Source organism: Periplaneta americana, chromosome 16 (assembly GCF_040183065.1).
Source record: "Periplaneta americana isolate PAMFEO1 chromosome 16, P.americana_PAMFEO1_priV1, whole genome shotgun sequence".
Taxonomy (NCBI): Eukaryota; Metazoa; Arthropoda; class Insecta; order Blattodea; family Blattidae; genus Periplaneta; species Periplaneta americana.
Window position 1 is genome coordinate 115,400,875 of NC_091132.1, and position 9,361 is coordinate 115,410,235.

The following is a 9,361-nucleotide window of genomic DNA, read 5'->3' on the forward strand; positions in this document are numbered from 1 at the left end:
TTCTTAAGTAGGTACAATAAATGTTCAAAAGAAAAGGAAGATAGTTTCAGCATCTCCTTTCTCAATTTAATAATATCTATTTTACATTAACAGCTTGTGGTATCGAATTACTGATAATGTGCTACATGTCCTGATATCAAGCTGTCTGCGTAACTGGAGTCTGTGTTGCAGTTTCTCTACAATCTATTCACCCAGCATTAGTTTACCAGTTACAGATTCTCACCTTTGTATCCAGCAGGAAAAATCGCAGGTTGTTTGTTTGTTTATTTACTTATTTATTTACGGCCGTGTCTTGTGTCGTAATGACATAGATGCCAAAGTCAAGACATTTGTATGATTTATTTAAGATTTTGTGATTATGTTCACTGGAAATGATACGAAGCTATTATTTGCTGCGCCAGCGATATAAATTAAGATAAGTTATGGAGATTTAGTAGAATTAATGCAGAATAAAATGAGAGAACCCGGGAAATTCTGCCCACATACCGTGTGTATTCACTACATATTCTGTTTGGGGTGATCGAAACCTAGATGTCTAGTGTGGATAGCTGATCTCCAAGCTGTTTAGTTACTACATATATTAAGTTAAATTATTTTATGAAAAAAACAATCCGAGAGAAAAACTCTTAAGAAATTGTGTTGTAAATATTGCTTAACATGTGGATCGACATAAACTTTCGTTCTTTGATTATCTCTGTATTTATTTATTTCTAATTTGTAAGTTGTGTATATGTTAATTTATAATTCAGTACTGGTACTTAATTTTCTGACTTTAATAGTAAAAACACTGCATACTTTTCGTTAATATCGTTTCATCTTGATTAAATTAAATTTTGCAGTGCACCAGTTGGCATTTTGTAGTCTAGCCTTGACTGTGGTCTGTGTAATGGAGTTTGGTTGCATTTTTAAGAATGAATTTCTCATTAGCATTTACTTTTCTTCATACGAAAACGTATTATAACATCTCATGTTATATGTTGGCTCTATCCACATATTGACTGCATTTAATGAATTTTAGTTGTCATTTTTTTTTCCTTTAGAAATGAATATAATTTTCGTTACAAATATACGGTACTAATAAAAAAGTAATATACTGTACTGTATTTATACTTTTGTGACTAAATTACATGTACGTTTTATAACTATTTGGATGTTCGTGCAACATATACATTTGGAAATATAAACACAAACTGCGTAATAATTTCTTGCTCTGGATATACCTTATTTTCATATCATTAGAACACCTGAATAATTCAAAAATAGAATACTTACTTAATACCCACATACAAACTCTGCAAACTAGAGCGAAGATAATAGGCTGGATTTCAGAGAATTAATTTCAATCGTACAGGGGCAGAGTGGTGTGTTGTCACATGTGAATGATATTAAGTTATTTATTTATTGAAATTCTTATGTATGTTTTAGAAGTATTCATCTTACTGTTTCTGCTTTAGCATAAATAGATTAATTTTCTTAGTTATTTTCTTCAAAACAATTTCAAGTCAGTATGCTGTTTTATAAAATAATACCATCACCACTACCCTCATCATCATCATCATCATCATCATCATCATCATCATCATCATCATCATCATCACCACCACCACCGACAAAGTTATAAATTATTACTTTAGGTCATAATGCTTACTGTTATCACTGTTGTAAATGTTAATGAACTAACAGGCAACTTTCAATTATTTCTAATTATTCATTAAAAATAGCTCTCTAATTTCATATTTACTTGATCAGGAATCTGCAAAAGAAGAAATATGTAAGTACACAACAGTAATATGCTTGTACAAGGCCTTAAAAACTATCAAAAACTTGAAATGAAACATTTAATATTTCATAACATTAAATAGTAAGAATTAAGATATACGGATCATATGAGGAAACAAAGAGGAAGGCAGAAAATAGGAAAGACTGGAGAAAGGTGGGTTTGCAGTGAAAGCCCTGCCCTTGGGCAGAACACTAAATGAATGAAATAGTAAGAATTATTTTGTACTCTTCAACTTCCTGTAATGTCCTGCCCCATAGCCGCATGATCCAAAGCGTTATGAATTACAGTAGACTAGTGATGCTGAATCCTCATGAGGGAAGAAATTTTCTCATGAAATTTCGGCATTGTATGTGACCAGTGCTCACACAGCATCTTGACGAATAATTTGAGCAGCAAAACCCAATTTCAAAAGCCAGTTATAACAGCTGGGGAGATCATTGTACTAACCACATGTTACCCCATACCGGTTGGATGATAGTTCACTTCTGCTGAGACATGTGAATGTCAGGCCAGTAGTCAGCTGGTGGACTTTAGCCCTATATGGGCTGTCGCACCATGGCTTATCTTCTGTAGTCCAAGAACAGTGAAAACTAAAATAGAAAGTTTACTGGCCTAAATTAGTATCGGTACCGGTATTGAATTTCAAAATAAAAGAAATATTATTTTGATGAATTGCGTTAACTTGTTTTATAATGTTTTCTGTCACCTGTTTTAACGAATTATTTCTGTGATTATAAGAATATGCAATTTCTCATTTCTTACCTTTAAATAAAAAGGTCAAAGGTTGGCTGTTCATGCTAGTAATCCGGGTTCGAATCTCGGTTGGTCCATGTGGAATTTTTTATGGACAAAGATGGTGTTAAGTAATAGGTTTCTCGTTTACCTTACCAGTATTCCACTTTTCTTCTATTAATCGTCACAGCCACTGGCATAGCTCAGTTTTCTAAGTCACTTGCCTACCAATCAGGAGTTGCGCTTGGGCGTGGTTGGATTCCCGCTTGGGCTAATTACCTGATTGGGTTTTTTTTTCGAGGTTTTCCCCAACCGTAAGCTGAATGTCACGTAATCTATGGCGAACCCTCTGCCTCATCTTGCCAAATACCATCTCGTTATCACCAATCCCATTTTGACACTAAATGACCTATCAGTTGATACAGCGTCGTTAAATAACCAAGTAAAAAAAAATAATCATATTGGTGTGCTGTAGACGACCTCCATGTTGTACCAAGGACAACGCTCTGTAGAAAAGGATCTATAAGTACCAGTACAGAGTGTTCCTCCTAGAGGTAAATGACGCAAAAGCCATTGAAATAAAAAATCTTTAACTGAAAAATAATAATTTAATGGACTTGGAGACAGTAACAGTTGGCTTTTTTTTACACCGAAATACTTAAACTGCCTTCCAAGATAAACCACTGTTACTCCAATAGTAGTTTCAATGTGACCTTGGTAGTAAGATTGTATGTCCTTGCACAAGTCTTGCAGAGTACAAAATGTCAAAGAAAAGTTTTACATTACATTACAATAAAGTGTAAATGATTAAAGAATCTTGAAGAGCAACAACTGCAAATTTCAAAATAATGAGCATAGTAAAGATAATAGTTTTGACAAGAAAATCATCAATCTTGCATATCTTTATTTTAGAAGACTGTATATTGAATACGTATAATTAATGTTTCGTTAATGATTCTTGCTTTTCTGTTTCAGTACATTTTAGTTCTTTTCTTGTTCCGAATAATAAGAATAAAATGAAGGTAGCATACTGATAATAAGGTGATCGTAGAATTTCCATTAGACAAATTCTGACGAAGTATTGCACAAAACGTAATTGTTTACCAGTACTGGTACGTTAATTAATACATCCATGAAGGTTTGTTTGTCATAGTAGAACGAAATCAAAGTTCAACTAAGATCGTGTCTAAAGTTTCGAAAACTTGACTACTAGTTCTGTATTTAACTAGATTTTTACTGCATTTAATTTACAGAGAATCTGCTGCTTTTCCTGTATAGAAACTCTTCCATTGTAGAATGACACGTAAGTTTTTTTTCACGTTAATTTATACCAGGGTTAGTTAAAAGTCCCGCACCACCTAAATAACTTTTGAAGCATGTGATTCAGTGACATGAAACTTGGTATGTGGGGATAACCATATACGGTACTAAGAACTCAATAATGGTATTACCGAGTTTTTTCTACTTCCGGTTTAACTGGAAGTAACTCCACCTCTTTTATTTTAAATGGAACACCCAATATATTTTTTTTATTTTTTAATAAAGCTCATTAAGAGCTTTTCAAAAAGTACCCTCACTTGATACTTCTGTACAAATTCAGTGTTGCTAAATAAAAATGGAAGTGGTACAAGATATTCCTAAAGCCTGGTTAAATCATTCCTTAAATGGTTTCTATGATCGACTGACACATTGTAAAGCAGCTGAGGGCTACCAATTTGAACACATAATTTAGAAGGTGAGCTAGCTTTGTTTTGTTTTTGTTAAGGAAGGAGTATTTTATTATTTTAATATTCGATACTTTTCTGTTTTCTTGACTTAGCAACACTGAATTTGTACAGAGGTATCGAGTGTGGGTACTTTTTTGAAAAGCTCTTAATGAGCACTATTCAAAAATAAAAAAATATATTGGGTGTTCCATTGAAAATAAGAGAGTTGGAGTTACTTCCGGTTAAACCGGAAGTATAAAAAACTCGGTAATACCATTATTGAGTTCTTAGTATATGGTTATCCTCACATACCAAGTTTCATGTCACTGAACCGTATGCTTCAAAAGTTATTTAGGTGGCGCGGGACTTATAACTAACCCTGTATATTAAATATTGAGATTATTGGAAAAAAATAGTTAATTTACTTGCACCACTTTTATTCATGTGAAATTCTTCTGAAATGTTTACATTTTCGCAAAAGACTATAATAAAAATTCATAACAAGTCTCACTTCAGAAGAAAAGCAAAGACGTAGAGTTAAACGTAAAAAAAAAAAAAAAAACAATTAGGCCTATGTCCCTAAGTGGGTTGAGGAAAAATTTGCTAGTCATTTGTTCTCTCTCAGGTCAAAATTCAGCCCCTCTAGGCATGACCCTCGCTTATTATTCTATTATAGTAAGCAATGAAATCTGCCTTATAGAGTCTTTGTATCAGAAATACATTTCCTTACATTGCAAGCTAGAAGAGTCCAGAAAATTTTTAGTTGATCATATCTGGAGGTACCGAAAAAAAAATAATAAATTATTATAATTATTATTATTTTATTATAATCTTAAGTTCAGTTTAATGGCTTGAAGAAGAGAGAGTTTCTTTGTAAACAGAGACCTATTTCTATTTATTCTTACTGGTACCGATTTGCAGCTGCCACCTTCTTTTGGTCCCCAATTTTTCTAGATCTCCGTCTTGACATTTTCTTGTATCAGATTTCTTTGTTCTAAAACTCTCTGTAGTTACAAAAATATATTATAGTTTGTCTTTCACTCATTGTTAAATATGTACATATACTGCACTGAGTTCAAACACTTTGAGTTAGTTGAACGTTTTGGTACACAAAAACAAGTTACAAATGTGGCTCCACGAGATTATAATCAAGGGCACAACATTGTTTGACATGGAACAGATATGTATTGCACATATATTTATAATATTAGTCGGGAAAGTAGTTTGTTCCATTTAAATCTTTTGAATACTTGATGCGAAGTGTGTGCAGTTCTGTGCTAATGTCTTATATTTAGAAACATCCACCGTTTCGGAGCCAAGGATGATCAGGACTCTTTCCTTGCCTTTCTTGATGATGGAGCTTCTACATACCGGTAGCTCCGAAACATTGGATGTTTCTACATATGACAAAAATCTCAAAATTTACCATCATATATTGAACACTAACAGTCTTAAATCATGCTTTTGAATTCTTATATATCAGGGTGGCACTAAAAGACAGGGTCATTTGTTAGACTGTTTTGAGACTTTCTATTGTGGGGGTGATGATTCCCTTATTCTATAACTTACACAGATAATATATCTATATCAAGTTAAATATTTCATAATTTAATAATTGTACTTCTTAAATTCAACTTACGTACGGTACATACATAAATTTTGTGGATAACAAAAATACAGAAAGAAATCGATGTAGTGGCTTCATCTACATTATGACCATTTTATAATGAAATTTAATGTAAGAAAAATACCAGTAAAAAAAAAAGTAGACGATATACTGGGAAAAGCACGTTGCTTAACTAGAATATATCATGGAGTTTAAAAGTTAGTTCGAAATTAGGACAAGCTGAGTGTTGGACTAAATGTAAGGAAGATCGTTGTCGAAGCCCTTTATCTTAATTAATCACGAATACAAGAACTGAAATTAAGTCTCAATTTTTACACTTGTGTAATGCAATCGGCCTTTTGCACATGTGACAAGAAACCCAATGCCCCACATTAATTTATTTTAAATTGGAAAAGGCTAACCATAATTCCATCACATTTCATATTCTGAAATATAAATACCATTGAGATTTAAAGTCATACCTATCTTTCATTTTTCAGTTTTCTTATACTTGTGTATGTACATAACATTTCAGTTTTCCTTACATCTGTTGTGAATGTGAACTGTACAGAAGAAATATATTATTTAAGCATTTTAAATTTCCAAATCTTTGTAGTTATTAACAAATAAGGAAACAGATGCCTTGTACATAGTATATGTGAAGCTTTAAAATAAACTATACTGAATCATCCTATTATATTGGTTATATTTACTATTATTACTTCTTCCATTGAACGAACTCCTGTTATCTGATAAATTCCTGTCTGACATCTGTGTATAATTCACAAGACTGAAAACTAATAAATGTGAAGAATAGTAGGGGAGTAGTGGGTACAGTGAGACAAAAAATATTAAGACATATATGTATGCAAGTGAAATTTCAAATATTTTTCAAATCAAGTGCAATAGAAATATACATTAAAACATGGAGTACAATAATACATACACAGAAATGTTAATAGATAAAGGACATAATATACAATACGTGTTTGTCAAAAAAATGAAAATGTCTCACTGTTCCCATTCAGGAGGGCACAGTGAGACACCACAGTGTCTATTAACGGACATTGAAATGATTTACATTTATTTCAAAAGAAAAGAAAGCTTGCTGTCTCTTTATCTTGCCATGTTCTGTAGACTTATTTAGAATCATTTTGATGTCTGACTTCGAAACCATTGAAACATCTCGAACATTTGGAAAAGTGAATTTTCCATGACTTTTCAAACTTTTGCGAAAAAATAAAATTAATTTTTGGTGACAACAAAGCTTATAATTATAAGAATTTAATTTAATTCTTTATTATTTTTTAATATTTTCTTAAATTTTGTGAATAATTTTTTATTTAAGAAACCATTAAAATATAATGTATCCATTATTTTAAGCTATAGTTCCTAAATTGGTTACTAGTAAGTTCATTTTTAATGTTAGTTACCGGTAAATGTAATATAATTACAGTTTATTTTTGCAAATCATTGGTAAATGGGAACAGTGAGACGTCTCAGTGTACCCGTCAATGGAATGTCTCACTATTCCCTTTACACATAGTTCATTTAAAAATGGCGCCATCGCTTCAAAATCAGAACAAGAAAGACGAAACTTTGCCAAACATAACGTCAAATACCATAGTATTAGGTAACAAAACATTCATATTTATATTTCATTTGTCTATCCAATATAATCTTCATTAAACACAAGCCAAAATTTTACTTCTAGAGTGAAAAATTACGAATTATTTTTTCATCACTCACCTTTATAACTAGAGTCAAATCGAGTATGAAAATACTGTTACTTTACTCATGCAACATACAACTCCACTGTTACAAACATCTCAATATCAAAATTTACCATCTAATAAAATATGTCTCACTGTTCTCCCTGTCTCACTGTACCCACTTCTCCCCTAAACATAATATTTGTTGAGTTTTGTACTATATATTACAAAATACCATAAATAATAGCTTATACTCTGCTGGAAACCAGCGAATGAAGAAAGTCAGTAGCAGAGCACTGCGGAGACTGATAGAAGATTCCTTCTCATGTGAATACACAGTGATGTACTGAACTTATTCACAGAATGGAATACTTCATCCTGACTTCCAGATATTGATGTCAGTGTTTCAGAATTTTTTGTCAAATTCTTCCATAACCACCACAATAAGAAAATTCCAGTACAGAATATTTAAAAAACGTACTGTGCACAAAAAAATGTTTAAGCTACTCTTATACATGTGAATGGTATTAAAAGCATGATTGATCCTTGAATGTAGAGTTGAGTTTAGCTTGGTTTGTTAAACAATTCTTTAGACAGCCATTCTTAATAGCATATTGTAAATTGCAATATTAGTGTGGAAAGACATTCATATCACATCTGACTGTCATTGTTGCAACCCGAGGTTGTATATGACACGAGAATTGCAATGAGCCTTTCTGCACGTGGGTTACATACTGGCCCTATTTTTTATGGACGACCATAAAAATACATAGTAGATAATGTTATAATATTTTGTTTAAAATCTCACAATGTTAGAACAGCGAATAGGGATTACAAAGAATGGACTCTGAACAAATTTTCCTGTGTTTTGTTTCTCTGTGCGCCACCGTTTAGTTCCACTTTTCCACTTTCAAGTGCTAGAGGTTAGTGTAATCGAGCACATGCTAAGATGATAATTGAGAATAGAGTTGAGACACAGGATCCAAACATCGCCTACCTTATTGCATAATCCAGTAATGCTTTGCTTCAAATAAATTCAAGTTAACAGCTTTTCCTTATTTCTCAGTGAGAAACTAGTTGTAATAATAATGATTTATATTTTATATATAATAATTATATTATGATGTTGTTGTTTTCTAATGCCAGGCGTTTGACAATAAAGTCATTTGACCTCTTGCACTCCAATATTTTTCAAAGATATTATCATGGCCAGCCACTGAAGCACAGATTTTGAGGTGTTCCGAATTCATTTCTTGATTTGAGTTGCACAATGGGCAGTTAGGGGACTGATATATTCCAATTCTATGCAGGTGTTTGGCCAAACAGTCATGGCCTGTTGCCAATCTAAATGCAGCTACAGACGATTTTCGTGGCAAATCGGGAATTAACTGTGGATTTTGATGCAGAGAGTTCCATTTTTTCCCTTGGGATTGTGTTATCAAATTTTGTATGTGGATTTAATAAATCTTTTCACAGAGTAATACGTAGATTTAGTAACAGGTCTGTAAGTAGCAGTGCTGCCCTTCTTTGCTAAAGCATCTGCATTCTCGTTTCCCAGGATTCCACAATGGGATGGTATCCATTGGAATACAATTCTTTTATTGAGTGATATTAATTGAGAGAGCATCTTAGTTATTTCTGTTGTTTGAGATGAAGGTGTGTGTTTAGAGACTATTGATAGAATAGCTGCTTTGGAGTCTGACAATATAACTGCATAGATGTGATGTGGCATAGAAGATTCCTGAGACTTTCACTTATTGCAATGATTTCTCCATCAAAACTTGTTGTTCCATACCCAAGAGAATTTATATTATAAAATAATATA